Source organism: Sciurus carolinensis, chromosome 7 (assembly GCF_902686445.1).
Source record: "Sciurus carolinensis chromosome 7, mSciCar1.2, whole genome shotgun sequence".
NCBI classification, from domain to species: domain Eukaryota; kingdom Metazoa; phylum Chordata; class Mammalia; order Rodentia; family Sciuridae; genus Sciurus; species Sciurus carolinensis.
In genome coordinates, this window is record NC_062219.1 from 12,178,413 (window position 1) to 12,205,423 (window position 27,011).

Genomic DNA, 27,011 nt, shown 5'->3' on the forward strand with positions numbered 1-27,011 from the left:
TTTGTACCAATATACTTCAAAGCAGGGGTTAAAGGAAACAGCAAGAAGGAAATAATATTAACCAACTCACTAGAAGTTGCGCTATTTTCATATAAAACAGAGCCACAGAATAGCTGTGCTGAGAATCATTCTGAGTGCCTACAATGGCACTTAGTGATGGCCATCGCTTGCCTTTCAGGATTGGCATTTTGTTCCTTTATCTGCCCATTTTTATTCACAAAGCAAAGCCATGTCTATGTACCGCAGGCCCTGAAAGTGCTTGACTTGGCAACCAAGGTGGGTATTCCCTTCCCAGGCCCCAGCAAGAGTCCAGGGGCATTAACAAGGCCAGCATTTGCATCCCCCACCCAGTGCCATCTGCAGTGGTCCCTGCGGTCCCTGCCAAGAGCCACAGCGGGAGCTGGAGAGACAAGCTGTGTCCTGAGCTAAACTTACTCAGAGAGGAAACTAGAGGGAATCAGCTGGAAGACTTCTCTTTCTCCTCTCTGTTCTCTCTTCTGTCTTCTCTCTCCTCCTCCTCCCCTCCCCCCTCACTTCCTTCTCTCCCTTCTTGTCTTTCTTTCCTTCTTTCTTTTTCTGTGGGTCTCCTAAAAAATAAAAGAGTAATCCCAGAGGCTCAGAAGGCTGAGGCAGGAGGATTACAGGTTCGAAACCAGCCTCAGCAACTTAGTGAGGCTGTATGCAACCTAGTGAGACCACCCTGTCTTTAAGTAAAAAATACAACGGGCTGGGGATGTGGCTCAGTGGTCAAGCACCCTTGGGTTCAATCCCCAGTAAAACAAAACAAAACAAAACAAAAAAAACCCGAAAACAAAAACACCAAATGTACAAGAAAATCTCAAAGAAATATTTCACTAGCACAGATTTCTGAGGCCAGCATTGGTCTTTTCCCAACTCCTTCTACAGCTTGGCCCTTTGCTTTCAGAGTAAGAGAAACACATTAAGTTATGAAAAAGCATTAGAAAACAAGGAGAAAATTCAACAGCTAGCCCTCATTAAGGTAACAAAGCTGACACTAATCTGAAAAGCAACACCCAATGTAACCTGCCTGAGGTATGAGCGTCAGCCTCAGGATCAGCTGTGATCCTCCGCCACCCAAAAGAGGTTGGCAGGATGACTTGGCTCAGGACACTGAGCCATAGTATACTTGAAATATACATCATGGGATAACTTTTGGACTCTGAGCACAATTACGACATTTACCAAGTCTGCCAAGTTTTCCATGTAAACAAGAAAAATGTAGTTTAAATATTAAACAACTCCATTTCTAGGACAATCCCTCTTACAGTGGACCAAAGAAACTAATTTGCAGTTTGTATCCATTTATTTTATTAAGAAGAGTGTATTTCAGTTATGGGGTCTCAAAGATTATCCACCCAGTAACGGCCAGTCCCCAAGGCCAGTGCCCGAGGATGAACCTTTGAGAACCAGCTGGCTCATTCGGCCACGGACCACAGCTTAAAATCCGGGCAGTGAGTTGGTATCTTTATTTCAGTCCTCTGTGTTCAGATTCCCAGGTCAGTGTCTGCGGGTGGGGTTGAGAAGGTGTGGAAGAAGCTCCAGCGTGTCCATCCCTCTGCTCCTGAGTGGCAACCTCTCCACCAGCCTCAGCCTCCCAATGCTGCCATCTGTGCACAGGCACATTGATCGGTGGTAAATAAGTGCGCGTCCAGGAAATTGTCATCCGGGTGATTTGCACGCACGTCCTGCGCCCCAGCGGGCACTAAAGAGATGGCTGCCTTGATAATAAATTGCCTGCTCATCAATATTCGGGTAAAGCAGTCCAAGTCGGCAGACTCAATAAGCAGCCAGCTTTTCTTCTGTTGAATTTTTAAAAGAACATACAACCAACTTCTGGAAAATTCCACCTGCAAGCAGCTGAGCTTGAGTAGCACTTGGCAGTGTTAAACTGCCAGCCACACGCAGGTAAGTCCCTGTGAGCACTTGCCATCCGGAAGTCAGACTGTGCTCCGGCCGCTGCGGATGTCTCTGCCCAGACACCCGCTGAGCAGGCCCGGCAGCCCTGACAATGGTGCCGTCCCCAGAAAAGAAGGAAGCAGCACTCAGGTGTGAGCGCCAGGCTTAAGGTCTACAGTGGCTTCGTCAGAGCGGGATATGAATGAAGGACCTGGACTTGGGGGTCAGAGTTCAGCTGAGGAGATCAATGGCCTCTAGCGGGTGCTGGCCTCTGCTGAGAGGTTGTGGCCTCTCAATCAGTGGACTGAGAGGAGGTGTGGGAGCGGACAGAGCGGGGTAGGAGGTAAGGCTCCAGAACTGGAGAGGAGGAAGAGGGGCTCGGGGCGAAGGTCACAGGCTGGCAGGACCCTGAGGGTCCCCTGGGAGGTGGGACCTCTCCTGGACAGTCCAGGACATCCAAGGTTTCTGAACAGGAAATGAACACAGATGCTGTGCTGGATGGAAAGGAAAGGCAAAAGACTGGCGATGGCAGGATGGTTGGGCCATTGTCATGGTCCTGACCCTGGTTTTAGGGGCGGTATGTTCTGCTCTGCTCCAGATCATCCACTGGGATGCAGGAAGAGATATCAGTATTTTAATTTATATCTACTTTTTAAAATTTCATCTTTTTGGCCAGGTGGGGGTTGCACGCCTGTGGTCCCAGCTACTAAGGAGGCTGACGCAGGAGGATCACAAGCTGCCAGCCTGGGCAAAAACTTCAGGAGACTGTCTGGGAATAAAAAGGGTGGGGCTGTAGCTCAGTGGCAGAGCACTCTCCCACGCGGAGGGCCCCCGCTCAATACCCAGTCATGCAGAAGAAACAAACCAGCAAAAGCCTCGACCTTTTGAGTGTCCACTTTGTGTATTTAACTGTGCGCACTCATTTAACAGGAAGTGTATATGATACGTAAACAAAACTGGAAGAGTGGACTGTATCTCCACTAAACACACATTTGATGCTAGGGACCTGCTTAATGGTAGAGGCAGAGACGGCTAAGAGCCACTACAAAGGAAAAAGAGAAACAGTGAACTGCTGGGCATAGAAAATGAAAGAATGGAGGAACAAGAGGTCTCAGTGTTTCCATTAGGGAAATGGGGAGAAACAGTTCTCCCCCATCAGAGACGAGGATGGTGGAGCTGACCCATGAGAAAAGAGGTAAGGACCAAGGGTCCCAGTAATGTCTTCCACAAGAACGAGAATGTGCTGGAGAGGTGAGAGGGAAGTGGGGGTTGGGAGACACTGAGGTCAGAGAAGAGAGGCTTTCCAGAGGATAGGGCATCAGGAAGGTCAAGTGCAATGACTCCAGGAAACACCCTTTGGAGTTCCACAAGGTCCCTGAAGACTTAGTGACTCAGTGCAGGGGAGAGGGTAGAACCCAGGGTCAAGCAGGGAATGGACGGGCAGGTTCTGAAGGCAGTAGGTGGTGTTTAGATTTTAACTATTAAAACGTCAGTGTCAGATTAGAACTGAGGGGGCAGGAAGGTGTGACGGGTCAGCTTCTCCTTCATCTGGGACCCCTGAGAATTCCCTATTACTACTTCAACAGTGGTAAATGGTGACTGGGTCCCGGGCAGCGAGACATGGGGGGTGAGGAGATGATAAGTCCGACCCAGAACTTTCCAGACAGCTCATGTTTTGTGTGATGTAAGATAGTTATAATTTTATAAAGGCAGAAGGGTTATGTGATTTTTAAATCTACATACTTATTAAAAGGTTGGAAACTTCTCCCAAATTTCACCTCTTATTTGAGAGTTCAGTGTCAGAAGATCTGAGTAGAAATAAACAGCAGGAAGAAGTTTGAATTCATTTGAGCACTGGCAGCAGGGTCTGAGGTCTCATCCACACACAGAGACATCTCGTCCCTGTCAGGTGCCATCCCCAAGGGTGACTGAGGTTTCCCTTCTTCTGATGGATCTCTGGCCCCCAGGAGTGACGGCCTCAGTATTTGAGTTTTTCTCAGGTGCAAAATTGTTTACTATTCATCTGACAAATGAGAAAGTAAATTCCCAGTGACAGGTGAGAACTAATTGATGCTCACAAAATTGACAGTCATGGATGAAAAGGGCTATTTAAAGGCAGAGTATTATCATCTGCTGAAGTTGGAACATGGAGAACAAACCAGATGTTCCCAGAGAATAAGCTATGTCCTGGGAGTCAATTCAGTCATTTGGGAAGCTGCATTACCTGCTTCAGGTGAAAAGCAGTAATTACTGATCATTCTTCAGTAGCTGGTCTTTCGGTTTCCAGAATTATCTCAATAGCCCACCTCCTTAGACACCATGGATCTCATAGAAAACATCAGCATCTGTTTCATAGATGCTCAGGGCTGGAAGGGTCACCTCATCCTCTGCCCATCAAACTCCCTCTCTGGAGAGGCCACCGGGCCCCTGTCTGACACCACCAGCAGGCTTCTTGTCACCCAGGCTCAATTTCTGCTAACTAGAGCTTTCAAAGTCCTTCTGCCATCTTTCTTGCCTCTGCAAGATGGGGTGCAGCCTGCACCTCAGCTGCCCTGAGTCTCTTCGCCTTCAGCCTTGGTCGTTCACTCCACCCTTCCTGGATCATCCTTTTAAAATGCCTTTAAAATTGGATTCCACAGGCAAGGCCCCAGATTTCCTGCAAGAATGACTTAACTGTTGTGTGAATGTGTCTGTGTTCATCCAAAGTGTTTTCTGCAGTGATCTGCCCAAAATCGAAAAGTAAGACCTGACACGTCCGCCGGGCTACAGGACCGTGCGTACTCCTAGGACGCTCCCGGTGCCAGGGGCGGTAGTGAAGAGGTCCTCTTCCTGGGCTGGGGATCTAGCCTGGCACCCTCACATGCCAAGCACGCACGCTGCCCCCAGTCGAGCCCCCGCTGAGGACCTTTATTTACTTTTAGTTTACTTATTATGGTGTGCTAGGCAAGCGCTCTGCCCCTGAGCTACACCCCCAGCTCCCCGGCTCCTCTTTTGATCAAAGGAATCAGATATTACAATATCAATCCTTGATTTGGGTCAATGATAATGAAATCCTGCCAGTGAGAACCTCTGCTAAGAATAGAACAAGGTAGGCTGGGGAGATAGCTCAGTTAGTAGAGTGCTTGCCTCGCAAGCACAAGGCCCTGAGTTCGATCCCCAGTACCGCAAAAAAAAAAAAAAAAAAGAATAGAACAAGGTACAGACAGAGTTCCTGGTGGCCTCTGCCCAGAGCACCATGGAGCTACCATGCCATTGGTCACGAGGGACAGGGAGTGTGGATGGCTTGGCACCATCGGAACAAGGACTTCTGACTAAACAGACCACAGCAGCATCCATGTGAAGGATCTCCGCCAGAGACAAAGATGGTCAGAAAGAGAGACGGAGCCAGGGGAAGCAGCACCTCGTGGAAATACATCTTGGCAGAGGGAGAAGAAAGAGAGTAAACTGTCAACACAAAGGACAGGGCCATTTGGAAACCGCTCACAGTGTGCCTTTGGACATCTCTTCCCATTCTTTTTGTTTTTATATATTTTAGTTGGCAATGGACCTTTACTTATTTAGATGCAGTGCTTAGAATCGAACCCAGTGCCTCACACATGCTAGGCCAGTGCTCTGCCACCGAGCCCCAACCCCAGCCCCCATTCTTGAACTTTCAATGGGGACGTCTGACCCACCTGGAGGGGAGCCCCTTGAATCTCTGAGCACTTGTTTGGCTGGGGTGGGTTGCGGGGCTGCAGGTGAGGGGCCCGTGTGTGGGCATTTGTGAGGCAGGTGGGACCTGGTACTTGCTGCATGCTGGCACTGCCCCCCGTCCAGGCATTCAGGTGCGGGTACAGCCCAGCTGGGGACACAGGGGTAAGTGTGCCCAACCAGGGATCTGCCCCTAACTGCACACAATCTCAGTCAGAATTCACGGAGGTAACAAAAGCTCTGTGTGTGTGTGTGTGTATGTGTGAGTGTGTGTGTGTGTGTACCTGCAGTGTGAGTTTGGTACACATGCAGATATATGTCCAAAGGTTTACCCTCTAGAATTGTAGGTCCAAATTTGGAGGGTGGTTTAAATAATGTGGCAATAAAACAGTAAATGTTTGCGCTACAGTCTTTTAGCAGGCCTGGGAAAATGGTTTATCTTGGATTCTTGGGAAGTCACTAATACGATGAGGAAGTAATAGAAGAGGGAACCATCCAGGAACAAAAGTCTCAAGTCTGGAGAATTTTTCTTATCCACGCACAACCGTGCCTCCTGAATGCACAGGCTGTGAAACTCCACAGACATGGGCTTCTCTCCATGTGAGGGTTCCAGCTGCAGATTTTTCCATGGGGAGCCACACGGAAGCCGGACAGAACTGTTGAAAGCAGAACCTCCCAGAAAGAGCGCAGACCCACCTTGACCTACAAACCACCGTTGCCATTTCCGTGGCTCTGATCCTCAAGGAAAGGAAATGCAGTCACTCAGCCAGATCCCGCCCACGAGAGACCGGTAGTCGATGACGTTCACCCAGCACACCTCCAGCCGCTGCTCCGCCCGCTCGCTTAGCACGTGTGTTGTGCGCATCTGCTTCCCCATTTTACAGATGAGGAGCGTAGGCTAAGAAGAGCTGCAGCTGGAGGTCGGCCAGGAAACCACAGAACCAGGATTTCAATCTGTGCGCTAGGCCTGCAGGGCCTGCGCCCTGACCACTGTGCTCTCCTGCCTCAAGAACAAGGAAGTCCCTGCCCGAGCAGGGTGCCCGGTGCAGTAGGAGGGAGACTGGGGTGAAGGGTGACGTGGACGTGCTGTGGCCAGTGCAGGGGTGAGCTGCACCGAGGGCCTCTGGGCCCCCGAGTGAATGGTGCAGGAGGTTGCAGGCGCCACGCAGTTGAATCTGGCCAGGTAGATGGAGGAGGAAGGCATGTGGTTATGCCAGACGGACAGAAGGCAAGACAAGACAGAGGGACCCACCAGATGGACCCAAGGGTAAGGAGGGGCATGAAGCAGTGAGGCTGAGGGCCGTGTGGGGTTCAGGTCAGAAAGGACTTGACAGGGAGCCCCACCCCTCGGGACGGGTTTCCCAGGGCAGCGCGTGATGGCACATGCCTTTTATTTTAGGTGGTGAAACGAGAGCAGGCAGAGACTGATGAGAAGGTCAGGGCAACCGGCCAAAGACGAACCCAGAGAGCGAGTGAACCAAGACGGGCCTACAGCTAGCTGCTCCTCCCGGCCATGCCAGGCTGCAGTGGGCACCCGCTGTGACCAGGAGCCCAAGATGCAGCCCTTTAGGAAACAGAGAAGGAAGTCCCTTCTGAAAGTCTGCGGCAGGCGCTTGGCCTTTGAGGTCGAATCGCTTGCCACCTAACTTTCTTTTCCAACAGCGTCTCTGTGGGGTGCTGCCCAGAAGCAGCAAAGGAGAAGCCGCCTCGTATAGCGAAGCTGGTGGCAGAGAACCCAGCAGGAGCCTCGGGGCACACGCCCGTCCCTTCTCCTGCCTGGGAACTTCACCCCAACAGGTTAGAAGGGCCCCAGGCAGCTGCGACTTTGGAATGACCCTGCCAACTTCAGACGGTCTGCTCATTAAGGACTTCTGAAGACGGGGCAAGTGGAAGTCACTACTGACCTTAAACTTCAACCAGACAGCTGAGGATGAAGGCCTTCACATGCCCCCAGAGGCTCAGGAGCTCCCTGATCTTCCCCGTCACTCCGTCCTGGAAGAAAACAGCAAACAGGCTGTTAAATACTCAGATACAAGCCACCGATCCACACAGCATCAAATGAAAAGCTCACATCTCAAGGACAAGATGAAGTATAATTCAGCACAGACTCCTGACGATTCATGCAAAAGCCTGGTTTTACTTAGATAAAGCTAACCTGACTCTTGGTTGGCTCCAAGGTTAGTGAAAGCATCACTTAACCTTTACACATGGTAGTACCAAGGGATGGTGATGGAGCACAAGGACGGAGATACCACATTTGACTTGGACTCTGCAGCCGAGGTACGTCTCTGTTGGGTCCCAGTGGCTAATGTGTTCCCATGAGTGTAAACCGAAGGACCCAAAGTCCAGGCTTGGGAGCACAGGACTTTGGAGCTGAATGGGATTCTTCTTTTCAAAGGTGAGCAAATGAGATCCAGAGAGTCTGTCTCAAGCACAACCCAGCAGCCAGTTCCTATCCAAGTCAGAAGTTCACCAACCAGTGCTCTTCCTGCTAAGTCACACTTAGTTCACACTTGGTTTTGAAATAAATGTTGGTGAAGATGTGAGGAAAAGGTACACTCATACATTACTGGTGAGACTGCAAATTGGGGCAACCACTCTGGAAAGCAGTATGGAGATTCCTCAGAAAACTTGGAATGGAACCACCATTTGACCCAATTATCCCTCTCCTTGGCCTATACCCAAACAAAATCAGCATACTACAGTGATGTGACCACGTCAAAGTTTATAGCAGCTCAATTCACAATAGCTAACCTATGAAACCAACCTAGGTGCCCTTCAACAGATGAATGAATAAAGAAAATGTGGTATACATACACATTGGAATATTACTCAGCCTTAAAGAAGAAGGAAATTATGGCATTTGCTGGTAAATGGATAGAGCTGGAGAATATCGTGCTAAGCCAAATAAGCCAATCCCAAGGAAGAAAAGGTCAAATGTTTTCTCAGAAATGCAGATGCTAATTCACAATAAAGGGGTGGCTACGAAGAGTAGAGGTACTTTGGATTAGGCAAAAGGGAATGAAGGGAGGGGAGCAGGTATGGGGGTAGGAAGGATAATAAAATGAATGGGACATTATTACCCTTCGTGCATATATGATGACATGACCAGTGTGACTCTACATCATGTACAACCAGAAGAATGAGAAGTTATGCTCCATTTATGTATGATGTGTCAAAATGCATTCTAATTTTAACTAATTAGAACAAATAAAAATTTAAAAAATAACAGCTCTTATGAAGTCTTTCAATTTATAAAAAAAAAAAAAAAAACCTCTGAATTTCAGGTTGCTTATTTTATAATCTTCCTAATATGGAAGCTTTCATTTCTGCAATGAAATTCTAATAACCTTAGATCTCCATTTTTTCTGAAGAAATAAATCCCAAAAAGTGTGACCAAAAGGACTGTCCCCCATGACACACATATTTTCAGCCAGAGTCTGACCCGTGCTAAACCTCAGGAATAAACTGTGCCCCTGAGGGGCAATATACCTACTGGCTCCATGGCCCCTTGGAAAATGTCCCAGTGCTGGGACTTTGGGCTAACGGAGTTCCAACCTCTCATTACAGCTAGAGAAACTTCAGTGCAGAGTTAAACGTCAATTCCTGAGAGTCAGAGAAAATCAGACGAAGTGCAGGGTAACACCGTCTGCTGGTGAGGTTCCGTGCGCTCTGCTTCAAACGCAGGGTCTCAGTTTTCCCGACTGCCCCTGTGAAGACCAGGGGCGGTTCTCCATTGTACGAACAGGGCCCAGAGGCCCAGAGAGGCTCTGTTCTTGGGTTCAGTCATTATTTTTCTGGGCATCTGCTGCGTGCCGGGCACCAAGGCAGTGCTGCACTCACCACAGAGTGACGGACACACTCTCTGCCTTCACTGAATCCCCAGCCAGCAGAGGTGAGAGAAGAGAAGTTGGGCACCTTGATTAGAACCACGTGGTTCAAACTGCAGCTTTTTGACACATTAAAAGGTCATGGGATCCATTTAAGTGGATCTTGATCAGCATTAAAAGTAGATGAATGGACAAAGAAATAACATAGAACAGAAAAGCAGAGAGTGGAAAACAGCGTGCGTGTATGAAGGTAAAACCCACTCGGACACATTCTGTATCGTCACATCTATGACTGTGGGTACTGGTTTGCGATGGAAAATATACGTACTTTTTGTAGGTTAGGGTGACAAAGTGAAGCTGGTGAGTTATGGACCAGAGTGATGAGTGTCCTGTTAGAGGTTCATACAAGATGGTGAGGGCCAAGAGGAGCGAGTGTCTGTCCAGGGATGAGTCAGCGTGTAGCACGGGAGTGAGCTGGGCACAGGGGTCCCTCGCCAGGTGGTCTGGAAGGCTGAGGCGCTCAGGTGAATGCTCAGAGCAGGAAGAGCTTGAGAAGAACTGGTGTGAAGTTTCATGGACAAGACAGGAAAATAGAGGTGGGTCCCCTTTCCTGCAGCCTGGGACAGAGGGGGCACCATCAAGCTGAGGAGGTACAAGGACACCAGTTCTGCCTGACATGATGGAGCAGAAGAGAAGAGGGGGTTAAGCCTCAAGAAGGTGGGGCCCCAAATCTAGCCCTAATTGCCAGAACCAAGGGAGCTGCCAGAAAGCCTACAGAAATCTGCCAGATCTGGAAAAAGTTCCTACCATCCCACTGTTGAGAAAAAGTCAGAGTCTGGAAGGTCAGTGGGAGGGAGGCAGACCTGGGGAACACAAGCGACTGTCGTCTCAAAGCAGAGCCTCCTGTGGATGGTGGGTTATTGTGATCTCCCTTTCCAGGATAAAATACGTCCTAAGTTTTCTCTTCTTTTAATAAAGAGATGCCAAGTTTGCAGGGCTGAGGATTTATGGCAATTCTCTAGAGCGTCACGTGGAGACACTCTCTCAAGTTTCTGAGTATGAACTCATGGCAGGAAAATAAATGCACCATGTAGTGACCTGTGCTGTCCATACCATAAGACTTCTTTCAGGTAGACAAGGGGCAAACACTGTTATTCTGGTGACTTGGTCATTACATATTGATCTGTTAAGAATGACAGGGGATGATGTCAAGATGAATTATCTTATCCATTATTTAATCTGTATTTTTCCCTATGCAGACTTGTGATAATAGTGACAAGTATTGGATGCTATACAAAATAAACGGCTCCAGAAATAGATAGAAAAATACCAACTAGATGTTTATATTTTAGATTTCCTCACCCATGATGTGTGACACAACTGTACAAATAACAAGGTCTTGACAGATCTTTCTTCGTGACAGGTTACAACTACGGAGAGCACACCAGCTGATGCTGAAAGCAGGAGAAATAACTAGGACATGATTTTTTAATTCTATTAAGAAACAAATGATTCTACCGTCATGTGCAACTAATTAAAACAAAATTTTAAACAGGAAACAAATGAAATAGTTAGAGTGAAAGTGCTTCATGAACCGAAAGGTATTTGACAAGTATTTACCATTTTAGTTAATATTATCAAAGCTAACGAATAATCAAGAAAATTCTCCAAGTTTTAGTGCCCGCAAGTAAGGGAAAGTGTATTAAATATTTCTTGAGTATGTGTTTTTCACCCATGTATTATTAAACGGAGGACTCAGCCTCAAGTACCATGTTCAAGAATCAACATTAATAATAAGGGAGGTGGGCTGGGGAGATAGCTCAGTCGGTAGAGTGCTCGCCTTGCAAGCATAAGGCCCTGGGTTCTGATCCCCAGCACCGCAAAAAAAAAAATAACAATAATAATAAGGGAGAGAGTTCAATGCATAATTGTCCTTTTTCGTTGTTGGGCTGGGAATCGACCCAGGGCCTTGTGCATGCTGGCAAGCCCTCTCCCACTGGGCCACATCCACAGCCCTGACATACCTGTCCTTCATAACACAGGCACAGAGGGACTCGGCTAATAATGGGTCCTAGTATTACACTCCATGGATGAGGGACAGAGAGAAGCTAAATGGCCTGCCCAGAGTCACACAGGAGCCCAACCAGAATGACAACAGAGCCCTTGCTGGTGACTCTGAGCTTGTTCGTGACCCTGGTTGTTATTATTGCCATTTCTTATCAAGCTATATAAATTTCTTTCTATTCTTTGTCCAGAAGACAGATGGTGATATGGAACGCAACGGTTCCATGTATTACAACCACACACATCACGAAACCAGTGGTATCATTGAAGAGAAAGCTCTATCTGAACATGAGCAGAACAACATCCTGTCATTTTGAGTCTAGATTCAGAAGACATTCTTTTCCTTCTTAGCTATTTAAATGAGATCTATTTTTAGGTTTCACCCTGTTTCATTTAAAATTAGGTGTTAACCATTTTAGTTTTGGGGGAATGTTTTAAAATTATGGGTAACCCAAGACTAGATAACTAACGTGATTCTGTTGGTGAACACACGTTAACTTAAATACTCTGAGTTTTGCTTTGTGCAGTGCTGGGGATGAAACGCAGGGCTTTGCACGTGCGAGGTGAGCGCTCTGCTGCTGAGCCCAAGCTCAAGCCCAAGTTTCACTTAAAGGCTTTCAACAGATAAAGTAGAGGGACTGGAGGAAGCATCTGCAGTTTAAAAGAGGAATGAACAGATATTAAGCATTTTTACTTTTTTATTTTGGTGCTTGGGGTGGAACCCAGGGCCTCACACACACTAAGCATGTGCTTTACCACTGAGTTAAACCCTCGGCCCCATTAAACATTCTTAAATGGGTAAGATTAAACTTTCGACTCGAGGGATACACATTTGCATTATTAAACTATTAAGAGGAAAACACAAGATGAGGACCCCAGCCAGCCAGCGCGGCGGAGCCCTGGGCAGGAGAGGGGCCTGTGCCCTGGGCCTCTGCTCTGTTTCCTGACTTGGCTCGGGTGCTGTCTGCTCAGCAATTCATCCAGCTTTCCCCCGTTTGTGGGGTTTTCTCTTTAAAGCTCCAGTTTACATAAAGGAAGTGTTTAAATAGAGGATCCACAATACTGTGATCAACGCCTGGAGCACTTGGTGTTTCCAGGTCCAGGGGCACAAAAAGAATGAAGTAAGAGCCCACGTGTCCTTCATTTGTCAAAGGACGGGCTGCCTTTCGCGGGGCCTGGGGCACAGTCCATGTGCTCTGTGGGTCGCTGAGCCGCCCTCAGAACCACCCGGCTCCTCCTCTCTGGGAATGTGCAGGCAGGGCCGGTGGAGGTAAGCTGAGCTCTGAGCCAGCAGATGGAGCTTCTGGTAGCCGTGGACGCACTGTAAAGTGTTTGCTGTCCAGAATGCACACGTTTCTCTGCTTTCTTGCTGTTTTTTTTTTTTTTAAATATATATATTTTTAGTTGTAGATGAACACGCCTTTATTTTATTTATTTATTTATTTCTATGTGGTGCTGAGGGTCCAGCCCTGTGCCTCACCTGTGCTGGGCCAGCGCTCTGCCACTGAGCCACAGCCCCAGTCCCCTTTGGTTTTAATTAAGTTTGAAGCACTCAAAGATTCTTCCCCAAAGGGAATCAGTCGAGATGGATCCTCTGTAAATTCTGCTGAAGGCCAAGCCAGGGTGGCCATCGGCCTGCGGAACCTGGGCCTGCCGCGCCCTGCAAGGGCCTCTGCTCCCCGCCTGGCCTCCGGTCTCCAGGGCAGGAAAAGCCAGCGCACTGCAGAGGATGGAGCCGGGTATGCGACTTTGGCTCCTTTCTCTTGAGCTGACTACAAACCCCCTTTTCTGTTTATTTGCTCAGAGGGCTGTTTAACATTGAGGCACAAAGAGTGGGGAAAGCCACAACCACGCGGGCCAGAACCTTTCCAATCACAATAAACACTCCCAGGGAGGAGGAAGATGGCAAGCGATCCGTTTCCTTTCTAACATTCTCAAACTAAACGCGCAGCCCTGGGGGCACTGTGACGGGCTCCCACTCTAGGGCCAGCGCCGAGGAAAACAGACCTTTGTGTACTACCTGCTCTGTGCCCACAGAGATCTGTGGGACAGAGGATCTGGACACTGTCAACAACGCACAGGAGGCTGGGCGGTCCTGAAATCGACAAGGGCTCCTTCCCTCCCATTAGCCCCTGGCAGTGTGACATCCAGGAAGATGTCGGGCTCAGACACATTCTGCAGAGCTTCCCGTGTCCTCCAAGCTGAGTCTCCGGCCCCTGAGAAGTGATGTGATAGCTTAGAAACCTCAGCCGCAGAGGCTGCAGCCGAGAGCAAGCCAAACCTAAATTCTGGGCCGTCACATTTTGGAACCGTTTCCCTTGAAGCATGTGAGCAAGATCCACAAAAGTTTAAAGCAACATGATGGTTGTGAAGGGATCTAAGGATCCTATTTTCTTCATCTGCTTCTACGAATCCATCCCTCCAATGTGTCACTCTGCATTACGCCCTTCGAGCACCCTTATGGCATGGAGCACGCTACACACACCCACCGACCAAAGCTGGGCTCTCCCATCGCTGCCAGAAGCTGATAGAAGGGCACAGTTTCTCAAGTGCTTTAGGAAGAAGAAAAACATCCCAGTTACTCAGGAGGCTGAGGCAGGAGGATCTCTTGAGCCCAGGAGTTTGAGGCCACCCTGGGCAACATAGTAAGACCCCATCTCAAAAAAAAAAAAAAAAAAAAAATGGAGGTGGTGGTGGTGGAGAAAACCGTCTTCCATTTTCAACATTGAAAGAGAACCACCCAGTTCTACCTAACACACGGCTAACATGAGGAGTTGGCTATACAAGGATTCACATCTCCTCAGATGATTAATCCTTGCACATGCCTCAAGTTCCCATCCTAAACGGTTTCTTTATTTGTTGTTAAAAGCAACAGTCCATGAATAAGCTGAGTCGAAGGATAAGAAGAGCATAGAGCAGCTTTACAGGGTGACCTGTCACCATCACTCGAGCTGTCCTCTAGAGACGTGCCGCGAGCAACCCGTGAGGCCACAGGGAGCAACCCTGATTTCACGTGTGACATCAGAATACTTTCCTCATTCGCATGCTTGTACATTATGTCTATTACAAATTATGTATATTGTATGTCCAGTAGGAATCTGTTCTTTCGTATGTCCATGTACGTCTTATTGGTCAGTGAACTCTTACTCTCTGTTCATGATTCTAAACCAACATCAAGGAGCTAATTATGCTTAGTGCCCAAGTGTTCGGCTCTCTTTTCCCTTTCATCTTTGAATATAAATCTAGTTGAAAGTCAGAATTAGTCTCACTTGAGACCACAGTGATCTTTGATTTCCCCTTTTATACCATTGGTCACCAACACCTAGGGCTGGATCCTACTTCTGCCCTGTAAGTATCTCTCGAGCCTCTACCCTTGGCCTTCCCATGGCTACTCCAACCCGGGCCAACACTTCTCTACTGTTGTGACCATGGTCTCTCCCAAACCAAAGCGTCTCATTGCAGCCAGAACTGCCCTCACGCACAGACAGCCTTCCCTCGCTCCTTTACTTCAGAACCTTTAATGATTCTATGCCACCGCGGGATCGCCACAGAGCACGACCTGCTCACAATCCCATCGGCTCGGCAGCCTGGGCCAAAATGACTTCCAACGCCAGTCGACACCATGCAGGCAGCCATTCTGTGGAAACCTCCTGGCCCCCATGAAAACACAGGAGGACTCGGGAGGAAATGAAAAAGTCAGTAAGACTCGTTCCCAGATCTCAGGGTGCAAATGCTTCAGCAGGAGATAAGGACACGTAGACAGATAATTATGGTTGACTGTGGTTCTTGCAATGTGGCCCCATCCAGTGAAATGGCTTCACATCCAGTCAATGGTCGCCTACCCATTTGTCCTACTTTCCAATCACACTGCATTGCTTACTATCCAACAAACAAGTCAGTCCTTTGATACTTGCATATCATTAATTCATCTCCATGGCTCAAAAGGCCCTCCCCAGGTTGCTGTCCACTGGACGCCTGCTCACCCTTCAGCGCTCTGCCCAACACTTCCTCTGCAAGCCCCTTCCAGTCATCGCCAATCGCTCTTTCTCGGGCTGCTACAGTTCCTGGGTGCGGCAAATCCAGGCACTCTGCTGCAACTGTTCACTAAATGCCCGTGCTTCCCCTGCGTGCAAGCTGGATCGGGACAAACGGCGGAGCAGTGAAGCAAGGGACACCGGGCTCTCGGGCCAGGGCCTGAACCACAGTGTTTCAAAGCAGCCTCTTTTTTTGCTGGCCTCCAACACATGAGCCTGCCCCTTCCCCAATGTGGGAGCCTAGCCCAGGCCCCGCGGGGCTGTGGTCTGGGCTGGGGATCTGGAGGGGTGGCCACGTGGGGACAGGATGGCGGTACTCTAGCCATGAGGTGAATTCTTTGGGATGAACCAGCAAAAGATCCCCAGCAGCTACATGCAGCACCTCTGACTTCTTCAGGGTCCGGTGGTATCTGGGCTCTGTGGAAATGGCTTCTGGTGGCTTCACTGAGCCTGGGGCCAAATGTGCTAGGGCCACCAGGAAACATGAAAAAAGAAGAGGGATTCCTCTCTGAAATTATGTAAAAGAGCTTTCCTCCTCTTCCTTCTTCCTTCCCTTCCTCCCTCCATTCCATTCCTTCCTTTATTTTTTATTTTGGGCATGGGGGGTGGGGGAGTCTAGGGGACATTGGGGATTGAACCCAGGGGTGCTTTACCACTGAGCCACATCCTCAGCCATTTTTCCCCCCATTTGAGACTCACTAAGTTGCCAAAGCTGGCCTTGAACTTGCGATCCTCCTGCCTCAGCCTCCCGAGTATAGGCATATGCCACTGTGCCTGGCTTCCTCCTTCATTTTTAAATACGGAGAAACTTACTTGTATGATTGGTAGATGTCCTTTATATATTTTTGAACATTTTTATACATTTTATATATTTGTCATTTTTATATATTATTACACAGCCCATTTTTTAAAAAATGCATTTCAACTAAGTGAAATTCATTTGGGGGTCATTTAGTGGATGTAGTAAAAACACATAGGACGTGAACACTGCCCTCGAGAAATTCATGATTCCGTTGCCAGGGTTTAGTTAGCCGATAATTCTGCCATTTCCCCCAAAGTGAGACGTTTAACCCATGGGTGGTATTATGGAGAAACTCAAATAAAATACATTAAGTCCACCACTCCCTGTAGGATGAAACTGGTAACTTTCCCAAGAGTAGTGACCAAGCCGAAGCTCAACACAGAAACTGCCTGGAGCGAGCGACGTCTGCAGCTTAGGGTCTGCACGTGTTCCCCCGGAGGAGGAGGATGGAGGACGCAGAAGGTCGCCCCTCTGTGACTGCCATCCAGATGCGCTGAGAGGCCAGGCGGCAGGTGGGAATGGCCACTGCCCCACCAGGGATGGTTCCCAGGAGGCTCCGCCTCCTCCTCCAGGGACGCTGGGGAGGGGACCCTGAGGTGGCTCACAGCCCACCCCTCCTCCAGGTCACTCCCTGGTGCAGACATTCACCCACAAATGCCCACGCGTCAGGCTGGCCTGCTGCTGCACAGGCCTGACGTGAGGGCACGGCAGGCTCCATAACACCACCTTCCTCCCCACAGCGGTGTTGGCCCGGCCTGCACCTTGGCCAGATGTTGTGTGGTGAAGCCCTCAAACGTCCTCAGGCAAACCTGAGCCTGAGGCAGCTTCCTTCACACAGAGAAGGCCAGAATCCAGAGTGGCTGTCCACAGGATATCCAGCCAGCGAGAGTCCCCCCCGCAAGTTCTGAAGAACACCAAAGCGGTGCCATTAGGTTGAGGAAAGCACATTCCAGAGAGGCGGGTCCCCCTCTGCACAGCAAGGCCCATCGGGAATGGGAATCCCAACCTCAGATTCTGAAATGGAATTTTCTTCCTGCTCCTTTTCTTGCACAAAGTAAACAGCTTTGCTTTGGAAACCATTGTATCAAACGAACTTCAGAGAAACAAGCACAGCCTAACAAAATCTGGTTGCAGGAGGAAGGTTTCAAAACTACCAGTCTGCTAGATTGAATCCCCAGAGCCTTTCAAACTTTTTGCCGAGACAGCCATTTGTCTTGCACTCTGTACCTGGAAGGAAGACTTGGAAGGAGGTACAAGCATCATCCTGAGTTTGAACCTGGAGCGGCCATTTCTGAGGAGTCTCCCTTCCAGATCGACGGCTGCGCTCCCACATTGAAGAAGAGTTGCCCCCACCACACGTTCCTCTCACTGTCCTCCACGGTCACTTGCATACATCCCAACCAACCTGGGCCACTTATAAAAGGGCTTGTGTTTAACTGGATTCTGTTTAATTCCAGTGCTTTCTTCCAGCTATCCAATCTGTATGTAATTAAAATCATATTGCAGCAAATGTTGAATGGTATGAAAAGTTTTACCAGATGTATACGGCTGACTAGCTGTAGAATTTGGCAAGACTGCAGTGATCCCATTAAAGAGGGGCGAGCTGGCTTATTTTGGAGCATACATTATATGCCTTGGATTGGGGCTGCTTTGCACTTATACGATGCTGTCTACCACGCTTAACCCTTTGTCAACAGTCACTGAGATGTGGTCCTGCATTTCAACAAGGAGGACCACGGCACCCAACCAAAACCCTAGGGCAAAAACTATTTAGCTAGGGGAGAAGGCTCCTTTGAAAGCGTTTCATTTTCTAAGCATAATGAGCCTTCTTGGTGGTGACGAAGGCTGAGCAGAAGTCATCACAGCCTCCAGCTCACGTCTACTCGTCAGGGAAAAAGCAGATGTCATGGCTTCCGAACGCTGGAGACAGAGTGCACTCCTCGAAGCTCCAGTGAGGTCATCTCTGGATGAAAAGAGGAAGCCCTGTGCTTCTGTAGGTAATCAAAGCTCGAAACCTAGGTTCCAAGAGGTAGCAGAGGAAGTACAAGCAGCTTCGAGAAGGAGCCAGCAAAGGGCTGCTGACAGATCCACCTCTGAGGAGCATTCCTCACACCCGAGGCAGACGCAGAGGGAAAGCACGTCTCCCACCTCATCCCATCCCTAGCCACCCGCGTGTCCCACACAAGATAGACAAAACAAAACAAAACAAAACCCCGAGGCCTTCGCCAAAGAAAGAACTCTAGGTGGAACAGGCCTTTCCTCCGACTGAGTCGCTCTCTTCCTGCTTGAGGTAATTTGTAGATGATGTAGCTGTAAAGTTGCAATTTTGCTTTAAAGACATTCTGCAATAGAGACTTCAGAATGAGTTGAAGTCTCTCTCAACATGTGACAGGAAGAAACATATGTTCCTAATCTGTGGGTTTAAAATTGTTTTAGAATTACATCAATGAGACTTATCCTCAAAAGAAAAATCAGGCCACCAACCCCAAGCACAAGAGCATTAGGAGCAGTGAGGGATAGTCCTACTCGCTGGCCTACTACCTCACAACACACCAGTTAAATGCTTTTAAAGTGGACTTTCATCCAAAGCCTAAAAAGCAAAATAAATTTATAAGTAAAATTGAAATTTTAAAAACAAACAGGAGCCTTAGAAACCAAAAGGGGTTGGTTTCTTGCTAGAGGCGGGTCCTACTAAGCCAAGCTGAGGATGGAGTGAAGGCTAAGGTCCCAGCAACCCCAGAAAAGGGTGTCAGAGAGAAGGAAGTCCCATTTCACACACAGAGCACGTTCCCAAGTCAGAATGCAAATATCAAGTTCTCGGTGCTGAGTGTTAAGCTGGGAAATTTAGGATCAGGAAACTGTCACAAGAACCTCAAGAATGCGTCCCTTCAAGGGGGTGGGGGTGGCGCGTAGCTCAGCCCTGGGACGCTGGCCTGGCGTTCATGAGGGTCTGGTTCAATCCCCAGTGCAGCAAAAAAAGAAAAGCAGCGAGAAGGGAAGAAAGGAAGGAAGGAAGGAAGGAAGGAAGGAAGGAAGGAAGGAAGGAAGGAAGGAAGGAAAGAAGGAAGGAAGGAAGGAAGGAGAATAAGGGAGGGATCCTGAAGTGTTTGAAATAGTTTTGGTGGGACTGGGTTGTGGCTCAGTGGTAGAGCGCTTGCCTAGCATGTGTGAGGCACTGGGTTCGATTCCCAGCACCACATATAAATAAATGAATAAAATAAAGGTCTATCAATGTCTTAAAAAATTTTTTTAAAAATAGTTTTGGTGACTGGGGTACATGATAAATAATGAAAACAGTGACAGTTCACCAGACAAGTGAAAGAGGAAAAAAATAATAACGTAGGAGGATCTCTAGTAGGAATAATGGACCAAAGGAAAAGACAAGTAGATTATGAGAAGGGACACGAAGTAGAAAGAAGAGGCCCAGGCTGTGACTGAGGCTGGAAGACCAGGACTGCCCGACACCTGGGCTGTCGCCCACACAGCCTTTCACCTGCATTATGCTACCGTTACCCAGCGTCAAGAGGTGGCCCGGCAAGTACTCATCTCCCCAGCCTCCGAATGAGGACACTGAGGCTCAGATGAGACTCCAGTGTCCAACCTCACAAAACTAACGGGTGGTGACCTTGACTCTGAGCCCGATGCTCTTTTCCCATTGTATGCCAGGGTTCCTGACTCCTCAAATCATTAGAAGGAAAAAGTGGACAAGAAGCTGTTCACATTTATTTTACCTAAAATAAATAGGTTCCAAATTCTTTCTCCCATTTGGGAGACGTAATCAAGCCATCAGAAGAGAAAGAACTAACTTAGAATATCTATCAGATTATTTCTGAAATGATACCATAACTCCCCTCTGCCTTAGTCATCCTCTAAGCTGTTGTGGAAGTTGGGGCAAGTGGAAGGGCCTTCCTGGAGGCTGGGGTGAAATGCTCTATTCTTTCATGTTCTGTTTCTTTCATTAAAGACAAAATGCGGGGGTGGGGGGGTGGGGGGGGAGATGCCTTACTCCATTTGGGGACCTACCACAGGGACCAGAGAGGATTTGAAGGGCACAAAAAGCTCTCTGTGACATCAAGGTAGAGTTACTAACCTAGCTGAAGAAACCAGTTGCAAAATGTACCATATAGAAGAAGAAAAATTATGGATATCACAATCGATTTAAGACTGAAGAGTAGACTTCGGAACTCGAGTCTCCGGGCAGCCTGCGCTGGATGATTCTGCAGAAACTAGCCTGAGCCCTGCTCCCTTCCCAGGGATTAGTCCCTAATGCTTTGCAGACTTTTCTGTTTATTTTGTTTTTGAGTAGCGTTGGGTACTAGCAGATCTATTTTCTAACTCCACTTAAGGTAGGAAACAAGGAATAAGGCTGAAATGAAACTAAGAAAACTCTAACTTAGAAACCAGAATTATTCCCAGACCAGTCCAGGCTCCACAACCACATGAATCTTAACTACAGGGGCAAAAGATGCTTTCACCCGACTGATCTCCCTGCCTTGTCCTGAGACAGTGCCTGCCAGGTCCAAAGTCATTGTTTTCTCAATGGAAAAATGTTAAATCCTATCAGGGCAGGAAATTGAAAAATTCCCTTCTTAGGAGCCGGTCAAGGCTGAGAATTAGGTGAGAGAAAAGCCCTGTGGCTGAGGGAATGAGGCTGGTCCTCCTGCTTCCATAATCCTATTAGGTGGCTCCTGGCAGAACTTTATCTGGTGGTGAAGTGAACAGCGGGACGATATGGGTCTTTGATTTTAAGTGTCACTTAACTACACAGGTGAGACTATCTTGGAGTTGGTGGGCTCATCAGCATAATCAACACTGAACAGGAGGACCCTCCAGAGGCCCACTTCCCACCAGCCTGGTGTTTCCTAAACAGTCCTTTAAAAGATACTCCCAGGAGACAGATGGGGGCCTCACTTTGCTTGAGGGGAAGCGATTTACTCTGTGTGTTTGAAACCCTTCCTGCCCAGGGTTGGGCTCGAGTCTGGCGTGCACTTGCCTCGGCTGAGGCTTTAGGTTCACTCTCACGGCAGTTACGACCCATCTCAAGACATCCTCGGGCTAACAAAGGATGCTGAGACAACTGCTCTTCATTAGCCAAGAAAATTAAATAGAAACTCTTGTGAGCAGGGTACTCAACGGCTGGCGCCAGTTCAGTCCCCTGTGGACGACACAGCTAGATGAATGAATTTTTTTTTTTTTTTCCGGTCTGGTTGTTCTATCAAATACTGACATAGAGATGTTAAAATCTCCTATTAGTTCAGAATCATGTGGTTGTGGAGACTTGACCTCTGGACTGGTCTGAGAATAAGTCTTATTTCTAAGTTAGTGTTTTCTTAGTTCAGTTCCTTTGTTCTCTAAACTAAGTGAAGCTAGAAAGTAGATCTACTACTCAAAAAATAACTCTACTCAAAAAATTAAAAAGGTATATCATCTTAAGGTAAACCAATAAGCCAAATTAAAGAAATCATGGTTTATTTATTAGTCCCTTAAATTCTGTCAGTATTTCTTCCTGCATCTTAGGCTCCATTACCAGGTGCACACAGTTCGTGATTGTTGTATGTCCGTGGAGAGCAGTCCTTTTACTTCTGGTAATATTTATCATCTTGAAGACTCTTTGGTCTTACATTTACATGGCTCCTCCAGCTTTCTAAGGCATAGTGCTTCTAAGACATATTTTGAACCTTTTATTTTTATTTTTATTTTTTGGTGGTACTATGGATTCAGCCCAGAGCTGCTTTACTGCAGAGCTATATCCTCAGTCCTCTTTATTTTTTATTTGGAGACAGAATCTCACTAAGTTGCTTAGGGCCTCTAAGCAACCAGGCTGGCTCCAAGTTTCAATCCTCCGGTCTCAGCCTCCTGAGCTGCTGGATTATAGGCCATCTGCACCCAGCCATCTTTTTTTACTTTGAATCTATCCTTACTTATATTTAAAGATAGGATATAGTTAGGGTTTTTCTTTTTCCTCCAGTCTAAGATTCTGTGTCTTTAAATTGGAGTACTTAGTCCATTTATTAAATATAAACAAACACCATATAAATGTTAATTTATATTTAATGCTAATTTATATCTAATATGTTAATTATTGATGTGGTTGGTTTTAAGTCTGATGCTGTGTTTTCTGTTGGTCCTATACATTTTTAAAATTCTTCTGCTACTCTTTTCTTATTTTCCGAATGAATTAAATATTAGAGTGCCTTTTTTATCTCATTTTTTAATCTGCCTTTTTTTTTTTTTTAAGCTATGCCTCTTCATTTTTTTTCCCTGAAAACAACCATGATTTTTTTCAAAGAACAAATACCCTAACACCCGCTGCCTCAGGATCCAAATCAGTATTTTAAAGGATCTGTTCTGTGTCCCTACATCCATGCCTTTGCCTTCTGAGTTTTGGTTACCCCAACTCAACAGCAGTCCAAGAATATTAAATGGAAAATTCCAGAAATAAGTAACATTTTAAATAACTTTTATTACAGCATCTTGTTACAACTGTTCTATTTTATTATTAATTATTGTTAATCCCTCACTGTGCCTAATCTACTTACTGAACTTTGTCACAGAAGTGTGTATGTCTAAGGAAAATAGCACACGTAGGCTCCAGAACTATCCCCACTTCAGGAACCTGCAGGGCCTGCTTAACTGGTTACCAAGGAGAACTGGGAATTGCCCTGTGTGTCCTTCAGAATAGGGACACAATTCTTCCAGTCTTCTTGGTCCTTCTATGATCCACATAGTAAGGAATATAGGGGAGTTTCTTTCTTTCTTTCTTTTTCTTCTTTGTGGTATCTTTTTTTGTGTGTGTTTATGAGTTATCATTGGGATCTGGGAAAATTCCTAGCATAGAAAACACTCATTGAATGGTACCCCATCAAGCTTTCTGTCTGTCTGAGGAGAACATAATTACTGGGCAAAATAATAACTTTCAATTTTCAAAATATCCATGGTTATTTTGCAAACCTAAATATTCACAGAGAAATTTCTTTAAGTGATCTTTATAGGAACACGAAGTCGCTGAGCCTTCCTGGCTGGCACCCTGAGAACTCTGACCTCTGCACTTCTACTGTGCTTCCTCGTGGCTCTTCCACGAACTCCCTCTCTCCTCACGCAGGACTGCAATCTATTCTCTGAAAATGTTCTTGAAACCAAGTTTCTGGCCTGGGGAGAATGGAACAAGGAAATTTAAAGCTTGCGCGGAGCGCCCTCTTGAGGCAGCCTTTATAAAGACGCCAAAGAACGTGCTATGAATTCGTTGCGACAGTTCCAGCATAGGGAGCTAATAAAAATCAATCCAGAAGATATACTAGCTAAATTATGGATGTAAGTATCTTCTCACTAGAAATAGACTGCATCTCCTGAAAGTCAAGATAATGTGTATCAGAAAAAAACATAAACCCAGTGCCTGGTTAAATGTGTCCCTTACAATAACACAATAAAACACTGGAAATACGCTAACAACAGAAAGATAAATGTGGTTCCAGAATTTGGGCGTCCCTGTTAGTTTCAGATATTGTTTCTTGGTGTGAAGAGGAAGGGGCAAGCCTTTTCCAGAGGCAGGTGGTAATGCCACACAGTGTTGGAAGGACAGCCTACTGGGTCAGAGGACCAGGTTGGGTGTTGATTCTGCCGCTTGGCAGCCGTGTGATCTTAGTGGAGTTTTTTAGCTCCTTCAAGTCATGTACAAAATGGGGGTGATGAGAGAATGACTTCAGAGGGCTGTGAAGAGGACCGAATTTAAAAATGCGTGTACAGCGGATGGCCCAGGGAGGACACTCCTTTGTTTTTGTTTAAATCACTGAATCAGCTTCTTGTGGCCCTGTTAATGTGCCCTTTCAACTCTGGTTGGATGATATATTTTTTCTCTAGATTTTCACCATCATTCTGGCTATCATCTGATACATTTAAACAACAGCACGTCCCTCAGGCGACATGCACTGAACAGCCAGGTCAGTTCAGGAAGTTGGTGCATCGCAGTTCCACCAAAGTACCGGCACAGTTATGGTGCTGGGCATCAGGCACAGTGAGCTGCCTGCTGACAGGAAGCTGGAGACGAGGGCGTACCATCATCCTCTGGGTCAGGTGGTCCCTCCCAGAACCCCTCTAGCCACCAGCCTGGCCCTGGAGTAGGGGTGATGCTCACTCTTTGGTAAGCGGAGCCACTGACTATTCTTGGGGGCACCTCTTCAGTTGGCTCTGAGTCTTCTGTTTTGGTTTGCTGTTCATTTGCTTGGGTCTCCACCTCTGCCCACATATTCAAATGGAAAACCAAGCAGGGATCTGGCAGGGAAGTCTGCAAAATTTGAACCATCTTAGAGAAACGGGAAGGAAAAAGAGGCAGGAAGATCATGACCTTTGTGTCCAAAGGATGACATGGTGGGTGTTGTGAAAACACCCAAAGGAAGCAGCCACATGGGAGGACGAGGTAATGACGAGGCTGGGGAAAGCCTGCCCGGGGGCTCTGCAAGGTCCAGCAGGCGCTGCTGCAACAGCCTTGCAAGAGGCCTGGGCCCCTCCACAGGGCAGGCCCGTCCTGGGGAGCTGCAGGACAAGCCCCGAGATCCTGGTGGAGCCGCGACCTTATCTGAAGATTGGGAGGAGGTGCCGTCAGGAGAGCAAGCAGCCTGGCAGAGCACATTTCCTGTGGGTAGGATGAGGGCAGAGCTGGCCCACGGCTCCATGATGGCCAGGCTACTGCGTGCTGGTGACAAGCCACGGCTGTGCCTTAGCCTGAGGATGGGGAGTTATTCTTTCTCTTTTACCCTTAAGAGTACCTGGTGGGAAAGTGAGAAATGCTGCTTTGGGAACATCAGAAAGTGTCCCTTCATCTCAACTTTGGTGAAACCTCCTTCAGGTTCACTTGACGAACATTCGAAGTATCCCTGATAAGAGAGTCTTCCCTGGGGTGGGGGGCGCTGGGGCAGAAGCTTCCAGAGGGCACTGGGCACCGCCCATGTGGGGATCCAGACTTGTGCCCCCAGCTCAACAGCCACCAACACTTCTGCCAAGTGTGTCTCACAAGGCTCTGCAGATGAGCCTCGGAGGCGTGTCAGGCCACCAGGCCAGAGTGGGGCAGAGCACCCAGGGAGGGGGACAGCTCCTCCCTGCTAAGGGTGAGCTGTGACAGCAGACAGTCTGCTTTCCCACTTTTCCCTTGAGACTTGGGAAGGCCTGGGACCATTCCTGAGGTGAAAACAGAAGCCACAACATCCTCTCACATCCTGACAGGTCCTGGATAGAAAACTTGAAAGGAAAGCGATGCAGGAAGCTTTGATGGTCAGGAGCAGTTTCCTAAACTTGCATTTCCATCTGGGTCTTTGTCCCAGCAGAGCGTGGCTACAGCAAGCTGCTTTCAGTAGGAAAAGCTAGTCAATCTTGTGGACATGTTTGCAGTCTCATGCAGAAAAGAGATGACAGTGTGTGTGTGTGTGTGTGTGTGTATGTGCACGCGCGCGTGTGTATGAGTGTGTGAGAAAGTGAGAGGAAGGTATATTCCGCAGGGAAAATTATGAATTAATTTTTTAAAAATTTCTTTCAATAATTACAGCCCACATCCTGTGACACAGGCAAATGCAATGATCCCTGTTTTCCGGTAAGGAAACTGCATTACCCATGAGTGACATTAGCATCCTTCCTAAAGACAATGTGCCTGACACCACAGCTTACTCAGGTCAGAATCCTACTTAAAGTCAGTGGAAATCTAGTTTGAGAGCAAAGATTTCAGATCAAGGTCCTTTTTCAATTCGTAAGTTTTAAAAAGAGAATGTTTTAAAAATCAAGTATACTGTTCTCACACAAATCACCAGGATCACAGAGAGACCTTGGGCACAGTGCATGTTTGGCTCACGTTGTGACAGGGAGGACTGAGGACACCGGGGGCCAAGTGGGGGTCAGACCGCAGAGAAGACAGCAGAAGCCACAGGGGACCAAGGCATCCTCTCCCTGGGAAGGAGAATAAGCCCAACGAATAAGCCAGGGCACCAGGACTCAGGCCAAGCATGGCGGTCAAATGCTGCTGGAGCTGAGTCAGAGATCTAGGAGCTTCCAGCCCGTAGCCTGGGCCTGCAGGACACGTGGACCTCCCGCAGGCCCGGAGGTGTTCGGTGACAGCGATCCTGCTCCCTCCTTCCGCTGCTTTCTGGTCCTCCCTCGGTGATATTAAGCAGTCAGACAGCACTCAGAGGGCAGCCCCAGGCTGACCCTGCATGCCTAACTCCCTCCTTTCCCCTTCTGTCCCTCTGTCCTGGCTCTTCCAGGGACTGGCCAGTGCCGACACGAGTCGTCGCCAGACTCGCGGCACCGCGCTGAGGCTCTCAACACGCCCTCCAGGTCACCCTGCGACAACCCCCTCTCTGCTCTCACCTAGGCACCGACCAGCGGACCCACAGTGCTTTCCCCTCTCATTCCTGCAGCTCTTCAAGACCCCCAGACCACCACTGTGGAGCCTCTGCCGTGATGACCACTCTCCCCATCTCAGAAAGGGCGCCCAGCCCAGCGGGTCAGGAATCATCTCTGACTCCTGCTCCATGTCCTCCGCGTCCAGCCCTCAGGCAGTGCCCCCAGGCACCCTCCTCTCCTTTCCACCTCTGTCACTCTGGTGCAGCTCCCTTGGCTTCCGGGGATGACCGCCAGGTGGCCTCCCTGCTCCCGCCCTCGACCCTCCTCACTGTTTCCCCAGGCAGCAGG

The 27,011-nt window shown here is 48.1% G+C and overlaps 1 protein-coding gene across 1 annotated transcript in view; it reads right to left on the reverse strand.

Moving 5' to 3' along the window:
• Scaf8 (SR-related CTD associated factor 8) overlaps nt 1–27,011 on the reverse strand; it is a 200,664-nt gene that overhangs the window by 9,019 nt on the left and 164,634 nt on the right. The window contains exon 22 of the transcript XR_007109376.1: nt 7,512–7,599. The gene's annotated coding sequence lies outside the window, so the exon portion shown is untranslated. The remainder of the gene's footprint in view (nt 1–7,511; nt 7,600–27,011) is intronic.